Source organism: Poecilia latipinna, unplaced genomic scaffold (assembly GCF_001443285.1).
Source record: "Poecilia latipinna isolate Pla-1442-1.1 unplaced genomic scaffold, P_latipinna-1.0 Scaffold138, whole genome shotgun sequence".
Lineage (NCBI taxonomy): Eukaryota > Metazoa > Chordata > Actinopteri > Cyprinodontiformes > Poeciliidae > Poecilia > Poecilia latipinna.
Window position 1 is genome coordinate 273,182 of NW_015112754.1, and position 23,756 is coordinate 296,937.

At 39.2% G+C, this 23,756-nt stretch overlaps 1 protein-coding gene across 13 annotated transcripts in view; it reads left to right on the plus strand.

The window, feature by feature from the left end:
• LOC106945305 (neuronal cell adhesion molecule-like) overlaps positions 1 to 23,756 on the plus strand; it is a 98,371-nt gene that overhangs the window by 15,625 nt on the left and 58,990 nt on the right. For 12 of the 13 annotated variants that reach the window (XM_015028890.1, XM_015028899.1, XM_015028898.1 and 9 more), the window contains exon 2: positions 22,743 to 22,824. The gene's annotated coding sequence lies outside the window, so the exon portion shown is untranslated. Of the gene's footprint in view, positions 1 to 17,585; positions 17,725 to 22,742; positions 22,825 to 23,756 lie in introns of those variants that run through there. The other variant, XM_015028891.1, reaches the window with a different exon arrangement.

The window sequence follows — 23,756 nt, forward strand, 5'->3', positions numbered from 1 at the left end:
TATGATTAGCTTTTATTGCTAGTGGTGTTTAGCATCAAAACAAATAGCAATCCCATTTTTTTTTCTTGCAAGCAGAGCACTCCTAAGTCAGCTGTGACATCATTCCCAGTTTTGTGGCAACTTGTTAAGAAAAGTTTGTTTGAAATTACATTATTGGTGGAGAAGCCACACCTTTCATAAGCAAGCTGACTGCTTTCTTTTTCTTTTTTCTTTTTGCAAGTAGAAAAAGGTGAGTTTTATTTATCTTTTCAGCTGTTAAAGAGAAGAACGTTCAGGAGACTTTGTCTAATTTAACAAGTGGGGAAGAAGAAATGCTTCTCTATTTTTTAGTCCACAGCCCACATATATAACACTTTAGCATATATTAACTCTTACATAATTCCAGAAAAGGAAACTCATTTGCTCAAGTGTAATCATAGGTCTCTTCCTTCTCAAATTTGTTTGCAATGTGGATTAAATATAACTCAAGATAATATCTTATTCCCTGAGGTCAGATTTAAATAGCATCAGTTGTGGTGTTGTCCTGTTTCTTTACTCTCTGCTTCAGTCAACTTATATTTTTCTCAAGAAAATTACAAAAAAGTGTGTTACTTCTCAAATGTGCATTATTCTGTATGATTTATGTTGGCGTAATGTTGGTAGAAATGACAGAGTCCTAACATTTCTGTGATCCAAATAAGTTTTGTTTTTTCACCAGAAGCAGCAGCAGCTGAATGCAGGAGTGGTGCTCTAAATGTTTAATGGAGAGTTAAGGGATAAGGGGCATCTTCTGTCTCTGGCTGCATAGTGTCTCATTCCAGTCTGGCCAAGGTCCAGTGCTCACTGCAGTACTCCGACCCGCTATGCTGCTGCATTGAGAACGGATGTATTCATTGGAGAGGATTTTACCTTCACTGAAGTTATGTGGGGTATTGACTAGTTTGCACCGCGCAGTCTTCTCAAACACGGCCAGACGACAAAGATCTTCTGTCTCTGGAGCCGTCTGCACCTACGTTTCATTCTTTTGGCCCGGCCGATTGCTCTGCAGCAGTGGCTTCCAACCAGAACGCAGGCCGCTCGACCACCACCCACCAGCCCGCGTCACTGTCAAAGCCTTAGCGTTTTGGTGAGGCCCTGGCAGCCCCTGAATGGCTCTTTCAATGCCACTTGGTGACAATGCATTTTTTCCATGCCATAAAGCAGATGCTGTATTATAGCCGCACAATACCAGGCCCATTTGAAACTGTTTACCATGTGAAAGGCACACCGGGATCAGGATGCCTGCCACTCTGTGGGGCTATTTAACTTGCCACTCAATAACGAGTACACATTGGAAGGAAAAGAAGCAGACAGCTTTAACTGGCATTGTGATCTCTGCATGAAGGGAGGAAATACGGAATAAAGTGTCGATCCAAGCCATTCTTCTGTTGCTGGGACTTTTCATACTTTCTGAATACGGTGATTACTGCGACACCAGATGAGCTTGTCAGCAGCTGCACCTGTAGCGGGCGGGAATTTGTAGTTTAATTCCTTGCATACCTTCGTATAAAAAAGTTGGATTTCTGCTTTACGTTGCCTTGCAAGATAAACTCTTAATCTTTCAACTTTTACACGTTTTGCTGTTACAATCATTAACTTCATGTAACCATGCTATGAAGTGAAAAATAAAAGTTACATGGAGTTCATTTTAAAGACTTCGGATGTTTGTCACAATAGTGAGCACATGTCATCATGAAGACCAGAGAACATGACGGGTCAGGGAGAAAAATGTAGACAGGTTTAAAGCAGGGGTAAGTTATAAAACATTATCCCAAGCTCTGAAAAGCTCATAAAGTTCTGTTCAATCCATCATCTGAAATGTTAACCAGCATGGCATAAGAGTAATTAGTCAAGAGTGCTAGAGTAACTCTGGAGGAGCTGCAGAGATCCCCAGCTGAGGTGGGAGAAATAATATTTATTAGTCTCGCATCCACAATGCTAACTTTTATGGAACAACAGTAAGGAAAAAGCTATTGTGGAAAAAAAAAGACAAGAAAAGCACATAGGAGTCACCGCTAACATGTGGAAAAAGGTGCTCTGGTTAAATGAGTCCAAATTTAAACTAAATCTAGGTTGGCATATATGCAGCTTTCTGCTTCTACTGTTTTTAGCCTCAACCTGAAATATTTTAGAATAACTCTGATGCTAAATTTTTTATTGGTCTGTCCTTCAATTCTGCATTTTGTGAGTAAACACTCAAGAAGGACTTTGAAAGGTCAGATGTACCCAGCCAGACAGAAGTGCTGGTCAGCCTCTCCTCACTGTCCTCTCAGATTAAATATGAGAAGGAGATCCTGAAGATAGAGACCACTCAGGCCCTCTCCTGAACCCAAGCTGTCTTTGGCCCCTCAGCACCACTCAGAGGGATAATCCTCCCTGACAAGAGCTCTCTGTGGCTGTCGAACGGTCATCAGTCTTGTCAAGTGCCTGACAAACATACACCAATGCCACGAACATGCACACACACACACACACACACACACGTGCACACATGCCCACAGCAGCTCAGACGGGGACATTTTTAGATAAATACAATTCCCACCTCAGAAGACAAATATCACTATAGAAAATAACGATGTAAACTTAGATATGACGCTGTTGACTGAAGCAATTTAATTTCAGCAGTGGTTACAGTTGGGTGAGCAGGAAGCTGAGCTCATTTATTTATTACTGCTGTTTGGAGTTCAAATATATATAAGCAAGCTTTGAGGTTCAGAAAGTGCAGTAGCTCTCTGGCTGTGCAGCTGTGCTACCTTCGTGTTCACGCGGACGGTGGGTTTCACAGAAATAGCTCAGAGAGAGTCAGTTTGGGAAGAGATAAAGAGACTTTTTGATGAAGATGAAGAGAAGGTGAATTTGGAGAAAGATGGAAGTGAAGGAAGGTGTGGAGAGAAGGTAGAGGAATGGGCAAAGAAAAATCCCTGGTCCACTTTTCTTCTGTTGATAGAGTTCTTGCAGGGTTTTACTTCTCTACCTTCATTTCATTCCTTCATCTTCCTCCAAACCTGTAGTAAACAATAAATGTGAGCTATAAAGGACTTCACTTGAAATTTATAAAGGAGACGCTGCCTTACCCCAGCTTTACATTAACGGTGGATGAATTTGGCTCTGGTGAAACAGCAAATTCATCTAACATTGCTAGTTTAGGGCAGATGACCTAAACCTAAGCTATAGGTGAGTTTACAGAAGCTCAGTTTTCTTTTCATCCTTACATGACGAAAGGAAAAGGTTTTAGTTTTACAAAAGGAACTTACCTCATTATGGGTCTGCCATATTTTCTGTGAAACACTGGTTAAAAAAAACATGAACTGCTCGTGCTACTCTTTGTCCCTATAGGACTGATGAATTGTTTTCCTGCTTTGGTTCATGAGAGAGCAACAGGCTTTGTAGTGTCATTTGCTCACATGATTGGCATTGGCAGGAACAAAAGTAGAGCATATGAGGTATTATTTTATCTATACAGGCCAGGGGAAAGTCAAGGGCTCTGTGCCAGCATGCCGGTGATTGAAGGTGGTGACTGATCTTTGGTTCAAAGCACCAATATGAACAGCTTCAAGTAGCTTCTAGTGTGGGTTTAGACTTTGACATGTTCAGTCCCCAGACATCCAGTTGACTTTTGTATTAAAAAAAAAATCAGCAATTTTTATGTTTAACTTTGAATTAAGTCACTGAAAAGGCAGCAAAAAGAAAAGAAGAATAATTACTGGTTTAAATCCAACATACTTAATGGACAACCACTGTAGATTCAAAACTCCCCTTTCTCACTATTTGAAAGTATGTTTCATTTATCTTCAAAAATATTATATCCCATATGCAGCAGACAGGCTGCCTGAAACTTCTCTATGTTGTAAGTACCTGTGCGTGTTTCACAGATGCCAAATAAATCACATCAGTGAGAAAAACCCAGGCCCAAATGCCTGTAAATGACAAAGCTGTTGTCTCCAGAAAATCAAACTAAAGGGTTTGTCGTCCCCCCCAAAGCTTCTTCTTCTTATCCTTGGAGGCAGTCTCTCTGACATTGTGCATTGAGGCACAGCTTGTCTGTTTGCTTTGTTTTGTCACTAATTTATTCATTTAAACGGTGGCAGCTATATTCAAAGACAATAGTGCACAAGCTCCGAGTTGAATTAACCTCAATAATTATGCAGTTCTGACGAAAGAAAAGCCCAATTGTTACTCTCTCCTTAAAATTCCAGCCCCCCTTCTGTGCTTGGCATCCAAGTGGAGAAATGACTCGATCCAAGAAGATACCAAACTCCAGTCTTTTAAAAGATTGCCAGGGTTTCTTGATTGTATCCTCCAAACTTACATTCTTGTTTACGCAGTCAAAAGCGAGTATCCACTATAAGTGCAATTATCATGAGTTGACCTGCTGTCAGTGCAAAGATTTGTCTTCTCAAAACATCTTAAAGCTAGATTCTTAACATGTCTCCAATAAAAACACAGATCTAAAGGCTAATGGAGTCCTTTGATCGATACATAAGCTTTTGACTGTATACCTTATAACACCAGAGGCTGAACATATACTGGGCATGTGAATCCATTAAAGGTGCATTCCAATAAACGGGGCTATTTGATTCACAGTTAAGTGTTTACAAGCACTACATCTTGAAATACTTGCTCAGGTAGTTTCATATTAAAGAATCTTGCTTGGTTAAATACATTGCTCTCACTATGTGGTCAGCTAAGCTTACTTTGCGAAGCTAATCTCTTATGAGACTGAAAAGAAGTCACCCTCCAGGCTTCAAAATATTCAAACAACATCTTCCTTTCTGGAAGCTTTGGGCTTGAATTTGCTGCGATGATAAATTATAAAGCTCTCTGTCGCCGCATGCACCATTTCCATTCTGTTCTGCTTATTTCATTGATTTGATTAAGCCTCACTAAGTTAGACAGATGCCTTCTTCTTTTTTTTATCAAGTATTTTTAGAGAACAGTAACCTTTTTCAAAAAAGGTTTTACACTGAGCTGCTTCCAGATGGTTCTTTGCAACAAACCATCTGGTATTATATAAAGACCATATACTAATGGTGAGTGAATGAGATGCGGCACACATAATAAGCTGATTTACATCCATTTATGTACCTCTGCTCAAAAATAACTAACTGAGTCAACGTTGTGATTATGCTATTTTTGCTAACAAATAATGTTCATAGGGGTGAGGTGGACTGAACTCTCAGAAATGAAGGAAGGTGGGTCTAAAATGTACCAATTAAATCTCACATCTATGTTTAAGTTGTTTTGTTTCTTTTTTTCTTTTAAACCAAAGTAACTAAAACTTTATAAAGTTAATTATTCAGGTCACAGGATTTATCTTTTGAGTCAAAGCTAAAATGGGGCACCAGTTGTTCCATTTGCTCCATTGTTAATGTGCCTGTGGGTAAACTGGGGTTATAAAGGGATGGACATGGTCTGAAACCTACACGAAGTAGGATGTAAATATTAAACAAAGATCAGTTACTAAGACACTGAAAGTTTGGAAAAAAAAACAACTTTATCACAATCAGTTTGAATCACAAGACAGGATGATTTTGTTCCTTTTCACCAAAATTCAGACACTATCATTTGATCCTAGCCTCAGTTTCCTGTTCCCAGCTGAATTTGCTAGGAGCAGGTCATCTGCTGCTGTAGCCCATCTGCTGTACAGAGATGGTTTACCACAATTTGGTTGTAACAATTAGCTATTTGAGTAATTGTTGCTTTTTTATTGTCTAAAGCCAATCTGCTGCTTCTCCTCTGACCTCTGACCTCTGACATTAACAAAAAAATTCACCCACAAAGCTGATGACCACTGGAAAATTTCCTGTTTGGACTGTTTTCTGTGAGAGTTGTAAGTATGAGAAAATTCAAGGCCAAGCAACATTTAAAGACACATTAATGCCTAAATACACTGAGATGCTGCCATGTGTTTGGTGGATTAACAAGCAATTTAACTGTAAAGATGTAAGATGTGCATGCTGAACAAGAAAACATCACAACCCTCCACCTGCTTGCATGATGGGTTTGGTTTTTTTCATTCACCAAAATAGTTGTTCAAATGCAACTTTGAAAGTCTGTTCTCCCTTTTCCAGTTTGTGAGATGAAATATGTTCAGGTAATTTAAAAAAATAAATAAATAAACCACGGCTGCTTGAAAAAAATCCAACATAGTAACCAATACCTAATATCCATCTAGGCGGTGTCTCCAGGGTATTTTTTGCAATTTCTCTGACAATCACAAAGTCTGACCTTGCAGTGAACCTGTGAGTTCCCCGTGTTACTTCAGACGATTTAGCGCAGCCATAAATATCTTTTATGAATATTTATTCTCTCAGTGGAAAAAAAAATCCCACATTGTTTATAAATGGCACTGTGCCTGCTTTATTTACAACTTTAACATGGAGTTAAAAATACTCGGCATATCATTACGCTGTTATTCTACCACAGATCAACATTTCTATGGCTGAGTCTGTATTTATTTTCAATCTGTTTTACAAATACATTACATCCATTTGAAACAGTAACTTTAAAAACTGCATATTTACTTCGAGCTGTAATGTAAATCCTAGTAAAGCCTCATCAGTCTCAAAAGTTGAAGAAGTAACATTTATTTGTAATTGGGAGTATTTTACTTCGATGCATTTCACCGAACCTCTACGATCTGCTTGGGGCTAAAACTAGCAAAACAATATACAAAACAATAGTTTTGCACAGCTTAAAGTCAGAAAGCACAAGCATGATGGATTCCTTAGTAATGGCATCTGGCTGCAATAAATCACGCAGCTGAGGAATAATTATTAGCTGACTGTGGAAAACAACAACACAACAACAGCTTAAAACAACACCAGAAGCGCATTTGCATCCTGCGTTTGGCTGCTACACGGTGAAAATTTTGGCTCACACATAATGCAGTTGTTGAGATAAAAGCTTGCCTTCGTCAGTGTTCGTTCCCACTGAGCAGTGAGAGGTTTGGGAATTGGATGCCAAGAAATGTTTTTTTTTTTTTTTAAGTCAGGTGTTTCTAAAAATAGTAAACTGCCAGAAGCCTTCTTCTTGTTTGTGTTTGCACAGCTTAAACTAGTTTGTTTGCTTAGTTTGGCCAGTGATCGGTCAATGAAAGAACTTTCTGCTTGTTTCAGCATCATTATGGGCTTCTGCAGTTTTTTTTTTTTTTGGCCATTCTGGACAAACCCAGACTCTCTGTGTGTTTTCTGCGTTCAGGGAGGGTGAATTATTGATGCTGTGTAAATCTAATCTTCCTCATGGCAGGTGTGGCTTGTACTGTTTGTTGTGTGTGTGTCTGCATGACACACAGTGGAGGAGGAGGAAGAGAAAGAGGGAGGAATAGTGTAATTAAAAGGAAGCCCAGTTTGCAGTCCAACCCACACACACACAGCCACACCGACTATCTCTGAATACCTTCTTTACAGACGTAATGACCATACCACATCTTTCACCTTTCTTTTTTCCATCAGTCTGACTATGGTGCATGTTGGTCTTCTCTCCTCCTCCTCCCACCTCCTTCTCCCCTTCTTTTTTCTCACCCTTTCTACTGTTTCTCCAAGTAGCGTGCCTGAGTCAGACTGCAGTCGTCTGTTGTTGTGCAGCACGCAGACAAGCTGCTGGGGTTTGGCCAGTGATATCATCTCATTGTGTCTGAGCTGTCACCTGCACCATGGAGCAGGGGCTCCTTGAAGGAAAGGAGAGAAGAGGGGCAAAGGGGAAACAGGTGAAGAAGAAAGGGAGAAGGACACAGGAATGCCAAGAGGGAGGAAGAACTGTGTGAAGCAAACACTGGGCAAACGTAACAGACTAATGTTTACTGTGATACTTTTGGAGAACACAATCTCCTATTTTACCTGTAGACGTGTATTTGTTTTAGTGTTTTGTTCTGGTGCATTTCGTATAAGATGCCCTGATTTTGTTGGTCAAGACTGATGTTAGATGTTCATTGATCTCTCCAATTTCTATTTCTGTTTTCTGTATGCAATACTATTTATATAGTATAATTTACAATAATTTCAGTTAATAAATATAAATAAATGTAAAGTAAAATAGTGACTTTAAAATGAAATTGTTCTCCAGATTGTTTTATAGAGGTATTTTTGATTCCAAAGTGTATTAAAGCACATTATATGTATACTTACAGACCAGTCCAACTTACAACATATATATGAATATATTTAATTTTGACCTGACGTGTGAAGATTATTTGATGATAATCCATGACAGCATAAATTTAAGATAATATCCTTCTGATATATGTGAGGTTTGCCGTACATCCTAATTGAGGATTCACATTAAGTGAGTAATAAAACAGATACAGTGAAAACTACTTATCTTGCAATATCTGCTTGTGAAAAACAGTAACTGATGGGAACCGACACTAAGCTTAATATATGGGTGTGATAATGTTAGATTGAATTTTAACAATAAGCTGAAGGCCGTTGGAAACTTTCTCTGGTTCCTGCTGGTTTACCTGCCTGCTTTCCAGTCGAGTCTCCAGCAGGTTAGGCCTTTTAGTCTAAAAAATTTTTATTCATTTTTGATGGAGATGAAACAATTTGAACAGCTGAGTCATTTACAAGGAACTCCGCAAAATGAAATAAAGTCAAGCTGTTTCAGAGGTGATTTCATTTCAGTGTTTACCTAGCTTTATTTGTTGGTGTGACTCATTCATTTCACTCTAAACACACACACATACACACACTAACAGCAAGGAATTCATGCATCGTGACCTAATGACAAACAGACATACAGCTTCCCATATAAATGTCCTTCCTTAGACATGCATGCCGTCACATACATCTTGTCATTACCTTCACTTTTTCACTGTCCTTCTAACTTTCATTTGCTTTTCTTCTCTCTACATTTGTGATTTATCAGCCTCCCTGCATTTATTTTCCTCACCTGCCGCTACATGAAGTGTGCGTGTGTGTGCGTGTTTATGCGTTAGTCTGCCTCGAACAGGCTGATTCATGCTCTCTCCCGTACCGCAGAGCACCGTAACATACCGTCACTCACAGCTCGCCATCTGCAGCTTGGATCAGATTTGTTTATTTTTAGCAATATGTGTATTTAGCAGAGCGCGTGGAAGTTATTTGCTTTTTGTCTCTTTTCTATTTCTATTGAGTTACTAAGCACAGTGTGGATTTTCTTTTGAAAGAAAGCAGGAAGCAAAGGATCACACTGAGTTTTTTGGACTGACTAAGAATGTGCTTATTTCTCCTTTGTGTTCATCAAAAAACAGTCGAAGTATTTGCTGCAAGGCAGATAGTTTGATGTTTTTCACTTGGCCTTTTCTTTGCCATCTGTTTTTTTTTTTTATTTGAACAGGTGTGTGCTTGTTCAAAGCTTTTAGTCAGAGTTTAGAAACCTTTCTGTGGTTAACTTTCTGTGTCCATTCACTGGAGGCGGCCAATGCAATATAAAGTCAGAAGGCCTAAGCACTCAATGTACGAGATGCACATATGTCCTAAGATAAATATTTATGTCACTTTTCTCCTATATGGTTGCTTTGATGTTAGGAATCCCCTAACATCCCATATAATAGTATAAAAAGGCTTTTATGAGCCTTTCATTCTGTGGTGTATCAAACATGTTTGCATCAAATAAATACCAGTGAATCTCTCTTTAAATTTTTAATCTCATTTACAGTGCTGTTCAGAAGCATTCACATCCTCTGAACATTTCCCTGTTGTTTTCCTTCTGCTTTGTGTTTCATGATGTTAAACCCTCAGGTTGCAACATGACACATTGAGAAGTTGATAATATTTACCCAGATTTTTCCAAACCGACTCTTTAGTCCCTGAAGTTTCACCTTTGGAAATAAACCTTACCTTAAAACTCTCCCTTATGAAAAACGACATGAGAGAGAGAGAGAGAGAGAGAGAGAGATGTTGCTCTCTCAAACATGGCATGTCATACATGTCTTCCATGCACTTTTACATCAATCATAGAAATGGATCCAAACAAACTTCCTGAGCTTCATACTTGTAGTTCTGACCTTAAAGCAGGAAATTTGCTGGAAACAAGAACCAGGTGAGAATTAGAAACGTAATTATGATCTGATTTGTGTTGACCTACCTCTTACGACTATCATTACAACTAGTAATGGAAATGTCAGGGTTTGTGGATGTAACATGACAGCATGGGGGGCTGCATGGTGACCTGCTCGCTTGTTCTGTAGAGGGTGGTTTGAGGAGACAGGTGGTTTGGTAGTCAGCCTCACAGCATGGGTGAGGATGAAGATGAGAAGAAGTATAGAAGAAGAAATATCTCATTGCCCTCCTGCTGCCACAAACATGCACATCAAAGATAGCTGCTGGTGACACCCAGCTGCCTCAGCTGTTGTTGGGGCAGGCTAATGAAACTAATGAGAACTAATGAAATTTAAATCTCAAACAATACTTCAGCGGCGAGTTCTGCTCTTCATGCCGCTGCTTGGGAAGTGACGGCTTAATGCTGAAGAGCTGCGTAAAGCAAAGCTACCATTCACCCGCCCAGCTCTAGCTGGTGCGTTATGCATCAGCAGGCCGGGTTGTTTTTGCTTATGGCCAAAGCGTTTCCAGCAGTAATGAACAGCCTGGATGGCGCGCCCCGTGCAGCATCGATCTTGCTCCCTCACACAGACGGCGGATGGAAATTGGTCCTGGTGGGGAGGCATAGGCGGCGCACACATGCCTACGCCGTCTGTGGATGCATATGGACATAGGGATAAGAGCACATCCACATACAGGGAGAACGAGTGCGTGGAAGAACAGTGTGTGTTTGTTATCACCCGCGGACGCTCGATGCTCACTGGGCCGGAGAAGATCTTCTTATGGGTGACAGTATGGGCCGTATAAGAGGAAGAAACCTGCTCAGCGGAGCTCTCCCTCCTTTTGCCGTGGAGTGCTCCTGGAAATCTTCCACTTCCCCTCGTGTCGTCAGCTGGTGTGCTCTGCAGTTGGAGGCGAGCCCCTTCCAGACTCTGTGTCAAAGCAGGCTGCAGTGCTTCCTCTCCTGCTTCATTAGCACATGAATGGCTGCCATATTGCTGTGTATGTTTTGGCATCTTCTGGCAGGCCAGTCAGAGTCGCTGGCTAGTTAGCAATACGTAAGAGGAGCTGGACTTTCATAAAAAGACGCATAAAAAGTTCAACAATAGCACTTTAAAGTCTCTTGGCTTCATGATTAGACTAGTCATGAAGAACAAAACTGTTTAGTGAGTTTATCTCGGATGGAAAGACTCACTCTGGAAATATCGACATAATATCTGAATATCCTCAGGGAGGTTGTGGAGCAAATAAAATAAGAATGGAGTATAAAACCCATAAAGCAAAGGTTTCTGGAATTAAATCTATAAACCAACATAATTGCCGGTCATAATAACATTGTGATTGCCTATTGAGAAAAAAGTATTATCTTTTTATTTCTTAGCAGTAATAAAGATGTTGATAAAAAACATCTAGAATCACATTAAGAACAAAAATACATGCATAAAAGAAGGCAGACTGGTTGAAACGAGCATGTTGATCAGCAGATATGCATGTAAATAGCCTCTGATCAGTGAATTCACCAAGCATTGAAAACACTTTTCAATCTGAATGTCGTTGCTGAGTAAAGAACATTTAAAGTTAGCTATTTCCATCGTCAGTGAGGTGGAATTAGACAAAATCAGAGATAGTAAATATGTGAGATGGTTACTAAAAAGAATATTTTGTACAACATATCAGGATGGTTTATTCAGGCTGTAAAAGAGAGAGACAGATTTGAGCAGATAACAGAAAGGTTGGACAGAGTATAGCTGTCCAGATCAAAATTATTCATATCCCCAGCAGATTTTGGTTTATAAAAGTAGTTTTAACTTTACAGTCATGTTGCTTTATATCGTCTTCTAATGATAAAACATTCTGCCGGTTTTAGTCTTTGGAAAAAAGGCATTAAGATCCCTGATCTTGATCTGAACTGTTTGAAAGAGTGAGATGAAATTTAAAGTTATAGTTTTCTTCAACAATTTGAAAGGACATCTCAGTGACCTGTAGATGGAAATATCTGATATGTTTCAGAATTATTTGAAAGAAAAAGCTGATTATATAATTTATGTGTATTTATTATTAAGTCACTTGATTGTTGACACATGTTTTCACCTGCACATTCTTTTGCACTGGACAATTTTGAAAGAGATTTTTATGTTCTTGAATTTATGTTTTTAAATTGATAAAAGAAAAGAAAAAATATATAATTATGATATATAATATCATTTCTCTCTATTATAACGACTTAATCTTTTTTTCAGTTAAACACATATATCTGGGAGAGTAAAAGGGTTTCAAAGCTGTTTTTGATGCAGCATCTTATTAAAACTTATTTTTAATAGTATTTTTTGTAAATGTATGTTTGATTTTTAGAAATCCCTGTAATCATCTGATTCGTTTTGCACTGAATTTTAGGGTTGGCATATTTACTGAACTCATCAGTTGACTATTGATGACATGGCTTGTATAAAACCTGCAGATGGACAACCCAGTTTTAAAATAAAACACATTTCTGTGATATATTTTCACATTATAAAGACTTTGCAAGGTGTAAATATACATAGCAGATTAAAAGAAGTGCTTGCCGCTGCTCTGACTTCCTGCTTCTTGAAGTGTTGTGTGTGTTTTGGATTGTGTCTGTGAGGCTCTTTAAGTCAAAAAAGAAATACGATATCCACCGGTCCTTAACCTCGGGGATGGTCTGCTGACTGCGTGTGGTAAATCTCTTCTATACCACACTTGCCTTGTTTTTTTTTTACTGCTCTCTCTATGGCACCCCCTCTCTCTCCGTCTGTCTTGTGTTCCTCCGTGTTAACACTTCAGTCCTGTCAGTGAGCCTCATGGCGCCATGGAAACCAGTAGCACCGCTCTCCGCCAACAGTGTGTCACTGTGTAGGGGTGTGTGCGTGTCAATGGGCGGGACCAGGGTGTTGTTTAGTTTCAAAAAGCTGGGGAGAGGTCACGGCCGTCTCGCTGGGGGTCTTCGTGTAATTCATGTAAATTCTCTAACTAACCCAACCACTTTGTTTTCAGTTCTGGTTGCGTGATTGGCCGGCTTAAAACAAAATTTATATATATATATTTTTCTAGTTCTTTTAGCTGGAGTATTGGTCAGAAGTTTACATTGAATTATGCATTTAAAAAGATTTTTCTTCCAAATCAGAGCTAAAACACAAATTGGGTGCGTAAGTATGAATGTGTTGTGGATTTTATTCAAACCAAATGGATTTATAGTTACACAGATAGGCTCAAATATTCACATACTGCTCTACTCATACTTAGTTTCATGTGTTTTAGTAAGCTGCATAGAAGTCAGATATGTTTAATAGGCATCAACAAGATGCTGGCTTAAGTGGTCAATTGGACAATTGACCACGCTTGTCAGAAATTGTAGGTTTCCTGGCAAGGACTGGACTTTTAATTTAATCAATTTTTAATAGGAATAATGCGATCAAGGTATGGGTAAAGTTGCATTCAGGCCTAATGTGCCTAATGTAGTTCTTCCAGAACTAGTTTTGATGTGTCTTTGAGATCATCATCCTTTTGAAATATCCAATCTGCAAAACCCTTCTGCGGAAATATTTCACTTTCAAGCTAAACAACAACTGAGTTGTTTGCCAGCAGTGAAATTTTTTTTTCCCAAAAAGTCAAGGTGAAGCTTTAAAACCTAAGAACATCAAGGCAACTGTTTAGCATGGCGATAATATCTTGCATTTTTACCACTCGACTTCTTTCAAATTCTTCATCATCTCAGGATAATTATCCAAGATTAGATATGGAATTTCCCAACCCTGGAGAAAATGTCTAAATTATGTTTAAAGTCTGGCCACCTGTCTGGAAACAGTTTTAATAAACTACAGGAATAGTCAAATGTCAGAGTTATGCCAGAAACGTATTCATAGCAAAAACAAATACTGGAGTTGTTAATAATATCCTGACAAAAAAAATAAATAAACAAAACAGTTCCAAAGGTTGAGAATAATTCTGATTATCATGATGAGTGTACGCAAACTTCTGACCAGACCTGGACACACTGCTCCTCTAATAAATTACCAGTCACCTCGGCAGCCCCAGCCCCTTCCTTCTCTTTACTTCGTTACTTGTTAATCTAGAGTTAGCAGGACCTAAATTGATACAGACATGGATGAGGACAATGAAAAGCAATTGCCTGAGGACAGTGCTTTCTATTCCTATCATGTCATTGTCATGCTTTATTAGTTCATACAGGAGAGCATCTAAACATTTGTCTCCTCGACGTGACCTGAAAACACAACGGAGCACCTTATTGTATGATGGGTTCAAACCGACAAGTGTTGAGGATTACTAGTAGGAGCAAACATTAGGGAACCAAATCACCCGTGCTTCTCTTCTCATTCTGACGCTGAGAAGAGTGAAGTAGTTCACAAGTGTCCCTCTGCCCCTCCTTGATAGCCTTGTGAACTCGGACCCTTGTTCTCACCCCCGAGCCAATCATATTTCTTCCCCATTCACATTTCTGACAAGGAAATTCAAAAGAAGCCCTCACTATGGACACCCACGTACACATACGCACAAACACATACTCTGGTTGGGACTGCATAGGTTTACTGCAGCACGAACTTTGCTCCAGTAAAAGTAGCCATTGAAATATTGTTAATCTATTGGTGTGATGACAAAGAGCAAGAAGGGCTGCGCTCCTATCTCAGTGTGCTGCCTAAAGGAGCAATGGGCCGGCGGGGATCACCCAGTGTCTCTGCTCTACAGAGTCAGTGTGCAGAAATAATGCCCATTAGACTTGGTCAATCACGCCCCTCGCTCGGAGAAATATGTCCCTTTCTCCCGTTTCATACAATAATCCATACACTTTGGCACTATCCATCATCTGTGAAAAGTGTCTGCTCCTATGAATGCCTTTATTTACATTTTATAAATTAATGGCATTTCACGCGGCGACGTCAGAGCCGAGAAATGTTTACATGCTGAGTTGTTTACATATAAAAGGCTACAAGCGGTTCATTAGGAAATTAAAAGTAAAACCCCAGCATCAGAGAGCTCTGACAGTGTGTGCAGGCTGCAAGTAGGTGGAAGCGAAACGAGTGCAGTGCAACAATAAGCGTCTTGTGAGATTCAAATCACATTTGAACATCTTGGTTTTTTAAAATGTCAGGTTTTAAATTCGCACCCAGTGGAAACAGCGGGGATGCTCATTGCAGATGCACCTCAAGATTATTACATCAGTTCAGAAGCGCAAAAATGTATAAAAATCATGCAAATAACGGGAGAAAACTTTAAGCACTCATTAACTGTTTTTTTTTATGATAAGTTATACTCACACATTTTTCTCTTTTTGGACTCTTGAACAGTATAGGCAATAATGTCCACAACATCAAACATAGAAATATGTTAATGTGTTACCTTAGAATAAACCAGTTAACACAATATCTTTGTAGCAGCATGTTATTCAATTATGATCTTTACAAATTTACAAAAGTTTGCACTTTTTAATCATCGGCTTAAACATGAAAGCTGCACCAAATAGAAAATTGTAAATATCTTAGAATTTTAATGAGATGGACTCTATAATAAGATCCCTTTATATTACAAGAAAAATAACGATGCTATGTTCTCTGTCTTGCATTATGACATCATTACTTACTGTGAAAAAGGTTTTGGGAGGAACATTAAGGCCAGCCAGAGAAGAAGTTAGAGCTGAATAGTGTTAATATCCACAGTGAAATGAATCCTAAGCCAACATGGACAGAAAGGTCACTCAGCAGGAAGAAACCATGGCTTCACAGCAACATAGAGAGCTAGATTACAATTTGCAAGACCCTCATTATAATTGCAATCATGTGAAATTAAAATTTAAGTAGATGGCCATAAAACCCATGGCTACATTTCAATTTGTTTTGCTGCAAGAGGGACTGGTGTACTTCACAAAAAAAACTCCGTCAACCGGAAAGTGGTGTATCGCATTGTGAAAGTAAAGCAACATCAATTAGGAAGTAAAATTTGAGCACTTATTGGCTTTCCAAATATACCTAAAGGATAGTGCTAAGTTAGATACAAGTTTGCTTAAGGACAAAGTCAGAGTTTTGGGGTGTTTTATGAAGTGTTGAATGTTGAAAGGTTTATGTAAAATAATGCTCTGTTCTAGTATTTTGAAAATAGAAAAGCTTTTATTAATCTTAACTGACAAGGACGTTTTAATCTGACTTAATGTCAGATCAAGAGAGAGAAATAGATGTGTGTGTGTGTAAATATCTGCACCAGATCCTCATTGGTCCATTGATTGCAAATCCTGTGGATCTGGCTCTTTGCTAGAGTAACAACCTGGTAAGGGTTTCGTGACATGATTTATTGGGTTATGAAGATTTTTTTTAAAAATTCAGCTGCAACACAAGACTTATTTTATTCTGTAGGATTTCCTCTTTCTTTTCTTTTTTTTTGTGACCCGTTTAAACACTTCCAAGTGTTAAACCAACCAAAAGCAGGACTCATTAGTTCCATGTTTAGCTGAGTTTCCTGTGTTTTTTTTTTTCTTCTAGGTTGTAAGTTATTACTTAAGTTGTAAACTTAATGCAGGATTGTAGTGGGAACAAAATTACTTTAAAACTCTTTAGTTACATGTCGGGAATAGAAGTGTTGAATGCAGTTACAACGAGTCTAAAGATGTGGTGCAAAGGGTTTTTGGACAAAGGGCTCTAAAGTGACTGTTCAGTGGGATGGACATTGCTCTTTGATGCAGATAATGTTACATTTTCTTTGCTTTTGTCTTGAGAGCAGTGCTATTTAAGGCTGGGTGCAGAGAAAAGCTTTTCTCTCAAACCATTGTCGCCCTCCGCAACCATAGCTAACGGACGTCAAAAGACTTTTCACGTCCATTCTTTTAAAATGGGCCACAATAATGCTGGTGAGGAGTCGGCAATAAATAAGCTTCCCCTCACAGAGTCAACTAGATTAGATTGCATGGGGACATCTGTCGGGCGTAGGTGAGCACTTTCTGTGGCTTGTAACTGTATGGGAAAGGAAGTCTTTAGGATGTGCCTCGAGGCTTTTTTTTTCTTTCTCTTTTTTAATTTAAGTTGCTGCTCCATTTCTCCTCCACCTCCACCCTCTACTGAACATTGAGGAGGCTTCATTGACTCAAGCACAATCGGCACAGCTGACAGTTGTTTTCCTTTTTGCACTATGTGGCGTTTGACTTAACATGAAATTAAAGTGTCAGGTCGGCTTTAATCTTCTGCCAAATTCATATTGCCCAATGTTACGCTCTGCCATCCCCTTGTTCTCCTTGACGTTTGTCTCTGATCCAAAACAAATAACTTTCTTTAAAAACAAGGAAAGAAAAGAAGTCTGACGCTCCCGCACAAAACACGCCTCCAAACCCAACCTGGTAACTTTGTGGATTCGGGTAGCTGATTCATTCGATAGCAGGAAATGTTTAACCTGTATTGTGGATAGACAAAAGGTTGTTTTAATCCCAGCGTGAGAGGGGAGGGGTGGGCTTGGTAGGTTGGGGGAGGAGGGGGAGGAGGAGGGCCGGTGGGTGTGTTAGTGGAGGCTGATTTTGTGAGGGGAAACAGCTCCTCACTCTACTGTCACTCAGTCACAGCAGATACATCGAGGAATACACCACCGCTGGGATTATGAGCGACGAACTTCCCTCTCATGCAGCAAACGCACAAGCTGACAGGATCTGACCCGACTGACAGATACAGACATAAAGGTGAGGTTTCCTGTTTGTTACTCAAAGGTCAAGCGGTCGCTGTTATGTAAAAAGTAGAAGTGTTGATGCTCCGTAGGATCTGCAGGCGGCGTACAAAAGTAGCTTCATCTTGCATGAAGTAGTAAGATGGTTAGTTGGTACGCACTGGTTTTAGAAGAAAAATGTCCAGATGTTTATATTAAAAGGTGCTAACAGGGTCTAATCTTAAAGATGTTTCATTTTTATTGTAGATAAAACCTGTAAAATTTAAGACTAAACTTCAAGGCAGTAAGCATTGTAGTAGTTGATTTTCTAGATAATTTCTAGATTGAAAACAGAAGGCGATAATGAGCCGTTGAGGATGTCCGTCTTTATTCTCATCCTGATTATTCTCTTCTCATTGTACATCTAATGCCAAGCAGAACCGTCGGCTCTTCTGAAGTCCTCGCTGTGGAAGAAAGAGTGTTCCCATTCTAATTATTTCACTCATTTTTGGCATTAATGATGCTTCTTCTGTGTCCACACTCTGCCTCTCATTAGCCAAGACTAAATTTAAACACACAGTCTGCTGATATGGCTGCTGTTGAACCCCCTTCACTTATCTGACTTACACACACACACACATAAACACACACACAAACAGCACAGCTTTGAAAGAGAAATGTGTAGAACTTGACTTAGGTGTTTTCTCCATCTGGGCAAGAATAGGAATAAAAAAATACTATAGTTTGTAAGGAAGTTGGATCCATCCATCCGTCCATCCGTCCAGTTTGCATATGTAAATGTTTTTGGTTTTGACTTGAAAAATGCGAAGAAACCAAACATCGTTACAGAACAAACCACATGGCGTCATCTGCAGTGAGTCATGACTGAAACACTTGTTGACTTTAGATGTTGAGTGGCTCCCAGTATCAGGTCTACAGGGATTTTAAAAAGTGCTGATTTTAAAGCTTTTCATCCTTTGAAATGATGACAGTGTGACCATACTTTCCCCCAGCTACAATGGAGAGTCTGAAGTTATAAAGAACCATCTCTGTTATACATAGAAACTATGGTATCTTCGACAGAAGATACTGCAAAAAATAAATAAAAACTCTTCAGAATGAAGGTTTGAACAATTTTCAAAGAAGTGATAAAGTGCTTTGATGGTAGAGTGGACCCCTGGTGTTTAACAGGGGTAGGGAATAACTAAAGTTTTTAAATACTGACATCCTCCCTCTAAGAACGCTTATAACTGCTTATTTTAACAATTAAATACCAAATATGCAACCATACACAATGGAAACTGTCTTGGCACTACCGTAAATAATCTACAATCCTAATCTCCACTCCTGGGGATGCAGCCAATCAGCGCCAAGGAAGATAAATGGCGCTCCTTAATTGGCTGTTTTGCAAAGCATGCCAAGTGGCATTGCACTTACGTATTTCTGCTTCTCACACCGCACTGTTTCAGAACATCAAACAAATTTTAATGTCTTTCAAAAATGACTATTATTTCTAATCTGTTCTTTATTTATTTTTGATCAGGGCATCTTTAAGCCCAATTTATCTACGCATCCCAAACAAATCCCAAATTCATAAATGGATTACCAATCTGATCTAGCTGTGATTTTGGGATTGTTGAAGCGACATCAAAATATCGAAAACGAGTATCCAATCGGCACCAGTCATTCAGTTTGTGTTGATCTTTCTATTAACTGGACTGAGATGTGTTTTTACTCTCAGCCTGTTAATTCTGGCATTACTCACGGCATGAGAGTGATCTCAGAGGTACTGAGGAATCCTATGTGTCTCTTGCTGCGAGGTGTTTTGTCGTCTAGCCTCTGTCAGCACACGGTCTGGCTATTTTCAGTCCCACTACCACATCGCCTCCTTCTTATCTCCATGGCAGCAGATCTGGACTGAACTCTGCCCGGCTCTGTGGGGTCCGAGGGCAGAGGTGGGGCAGTGGGACGGCGGGCCCGACGTCGTGGGGCGAGGCTGCTTTTGATGGGATCAGGATTTGGATCGCTCCAACAGGATGTAGAAAGGTCATTTCATTGCTGTGCGTCTTATTTGGAGGCTTCAGCAGCAGTAAGCCTTTCACAACGATCCAGCGAATCAATAGGAGAAGAACGGATGATCAATTAGGTTCGGTACAAGAACACCGTGGCGTGCGTCTGTACTTCTACTGCTACGAAGTCAGCAATGGTGTCAGCAGTAATAAAAGGGGATATTTGAGGAGAAAAGCATCTATGTCAGTGTTTTTAAAATCTGGGTCAGAAACCTCTTAAATCCAAGTTTATATTTGTTGTTTTTTTGTAAGCAGAAATGTATTAACTACACCTAAGCTCTTGAAGTCAGGGAATTGCACAGCTGGTTGAAATAAATAATGGAAGGTTTTTGGGAATGGAAAATGGGAAAAAAAAAAAAAATCTCCTGATAAGTTTTGGACGTGCAGCGAACTGAAGCAAAAGGAAACCTGCAAACCTGCAGCTGATAATAGCACCTGTGTGACAGCACAGAAAGCAGTGTTTGTATTAAACCATGTGGAAACGCCGGTTCTCTCTCTGTTGGGCCCCCAGACTCTTATTTTGAGCGGCAGACTGAAGTCGATAAGCTTTTTCTTTTTCTAGAATTAAATTGGATTGGGTTCTTCAATCATTTTTACCAGTCAATCTCTTGGAGCATGTCTGCGTTCACCATGAAATACTGTAAGGAAAAGATGCTAGAGGATTGGGCATAGCAAATAGCAACACAATAAAAAATTTCTCCAGATTGTTTTGAAAGGAAATGTATTTTATGAACTGCTCTTGTTGTTTGGTTTTGTTTGCTGTGGTGTCTCGGTAGGTCAGGACAAATCTCCCACAGTCGACTGTGCAGGAAGCTGGAATGAAGCAAACGGAGAGGACAGATAAAAGCATGACAATGTGGGCGAGACGTGACAGAAGGAGATCAAAGAGATGATGCAATGCTTTTTATAACTTCGTGCTCACAAGTCTTTTGATAACTGGCTCGACATTTGCAGCGCTTTCCAAAAGTATTCATACGCCACTGAAAGTTCGAACTTTTTGTCAACCAAAAATAACTTCGCCACAGCAGTGTGCTGTTTCTGAATTTTATAAGATTCACCAAGTCAAAGGAAAATATATATATATATTTTTTTTACTTCTTTTTTTTTTTTTTACTTTTTTTCCACAAATAAGTTAAAAACATTGTAATTGCCCCCTACATCACTTTGATATGCTTGATAAAATCCACCACAACTGTTCAATTCTTAGAAGAAAGCCATAAATCCACTTCAAAGTCAAAAACAAACATCTGGCAGACAAGAGCAAAATTGACTGCTGTAGTCTCCACCACTCTACTAAATCACCCAGAACACACTTTTAAACACAAGGGTGGCAGCGTTATGCTGTGTGGACTTTTATTCTTCATCTGCAAAGCTGGTCAGAACAAATGGAAAGACAAATGGAGTAAAATACAAAACTACTCTAGCAGAAAACCTTCTAGAGGTTGTTAAAAAATAACTGGATCTTCAAGCAGAACAACAACTATAAGCTGTTTTATCTCATAGTATGTTCAAGCTTTGGAATGATCTATTCAAATTCACACTTTTCAGTTTTATTTGCAAAAAAAAAACAAAAAAAAACTTAAAAGCATGTAGGTTTTTTTTCCTCTAGAGTCAAAGTGTGTGCTATCTTTTATTAATTTATTGCATAAAATACCAATAAAATATGTGAAGGTATGTGGTTGTATTGAGAAATGGTGAATTACATGTTATGGGTATGCATCCTTTCGCAAAAGACTTAAAACATATGGTATAATTCTGTCAATTCCAAATTCTCATCATTGAATAATCTCTATTTGTTGCACAATAACTTTTTATGAAATGACGTATATAGGTGTGTGATGGGAAAAGAAAAAACAAAATAATTACCGACACGCCAACATATCTTTACAGCGATCTTAAAAGTGCACTCCACTCTCTGAACACTCATGTCCCTGCATGTAGTCCTAACCTCAGAGCGGCGAAAGTGACGAGACGCAGGTGAGGAAACTCCTGAACATAAATTAGACTTCATTTTAGTTTTTCTGGTTATTCTGAGTTTTGGATGCAACATTTTCTTTGTTTTTTAAAAGAATTATTGTAATAATAAGAGGTTCGTTCATATTAACTAATGGATAAATTGTTGCCACTTCTTAGATTTTTTTTATATTGTTTATTTCCTTTTAACTCTTCTTCCAGTTTCTTTTTAAAGTCTGTTTGGCTGTGAACACAACAGTTTGACCTCAGTCACATGAAATAAGTCTAGATTTTGCTATGATTTTTATTTTTTTTTTCTTGGGATTTCTCAAGTGAGAGAAGAGAATCGGTACAGAGGGTTGGTAGCAATGGGGAGAAGGAGTGAGGAGGGGAGACGAGGAAAATTAAGACAGTAGCACTGTTTCGAATTGAAAAAAAGAGTCTAAGAGAAAGAAAAGACTGGTTCAAGACTGCAGTAAAGGATGACAAATAGGTGGAAGAAAGAAGAGATCAGTGATGTAAGAGAACAACAGAAGTGAGAGATGTCTGCCAGCTGTGGGCCTTTGTCGGCTTGGACTATGCACTGTTTGAGTCTGAGAGTCCAAAATCACATGGGTTTACACAGCTTGGGTGTTTGCTTTCTTTTCACCTACAAATCTTTTCACAGTCGGGTGTGTTTTAAGTGCATTTCTAAAGACCCAACACACCCACAGCAGCAGTTTACACGGGTTCTTTAAAAAAAAAGGCAGAGCCTTTGATGAGGGAAGATTTCATGTTGGAGGATCCCTTGATGTGACAAAGGGCTGAATAGATTCCCAATGTGAAAGGGATTTTTCTTGCAGATTGTAATAAAACCAAATAGAGAGAAGTAAGCCCGTTGTATAAAGACGTAGATGTACAAAACTTCCTACTGAGACATTTTTTAAGAGTGGTTGGATTTTTCCTTTCTGGCTGCTTTGAAGTCCTGATAATAATAATAAAAAAATCTGAATGTAAGTTATAGTGAAATTTCTTATTCTCTTGAATTTACCAGACTGAAGAAAAAAAACCCATAGGAGGAAGAAGCAGACATCTACCCAGAAAGGAAGTGGAGCGAGGGTATTTGGGCTCCTCTGGTAAGCTGAAAACATTTTTTTTCACTCTTTTTTTTCTGTATCACATCACACACACCTCTGTGATATTTTCATTTTCTAAAACTGTATGAACCTCCATCCTTTTAAAACTTCAAACGCTCTCCTTAAAGCCAACTCTAGTCCCGCAGGATGTAAACACACAGATGTCACTCGGCTGTGACACTGTGAAGCTCTCCCCAGCCTCGGTGTCTTCATCTGTGATGCTGAAAGCCTGCAAAAGATATTAATACCAACACTTTTCTGCGGAGCTTATGAGTCATCAAACATCTATTCAACCTTTCTTATTCTCTCTGTTAAAAGTCTCCTGGGATGCCTGCTTTTTTTTTCCACCTAGCTGTGAGGCAAAGGTCACGGCTCGCTTGACTGCCATTTGTCTGCTGGCGGAGAGTTTTGGCAGCGAGGATCGGCATGAAATTACAACGGTTCGACTGTGTTTTTGACGCATTTTGTGTTCTCAGTGTAACAAACCCTGCCACCACTCGCTCACTGCTGAGATAGTGGGCATTAGTACTTAGAAATCACAAGATATCCCGAAGAGCCTGAACTTTGCCTTGTTCATCTCTTATTAGCAACATAATGGCTCACAGTGGAGTGTGCGGAGGTGGGGAAAGGCTCTGCACTCTCAGAAGTGGAAAAGATTTTTGTAAATTTCAAACATTTACTTGTATTTTGCCACATTACAGCCACAAACTTCAATGTGTTTCATTGGAGTTTTACGTTAACGACCAACACAAAGTAGTCTGTGAAAAATCACATTTAGGTTAGGACAGGAACATGCATAGCAAATGTATTGTCATCGCTGACCTAGTACATGCAAAACAAATATCACAAAGGACTGTTTGAAATGCAAAAATTCAAATATTCAGCCATTTGGGTGGACGCTGGAGAACATTATAGTTCCAATGATGCTACCA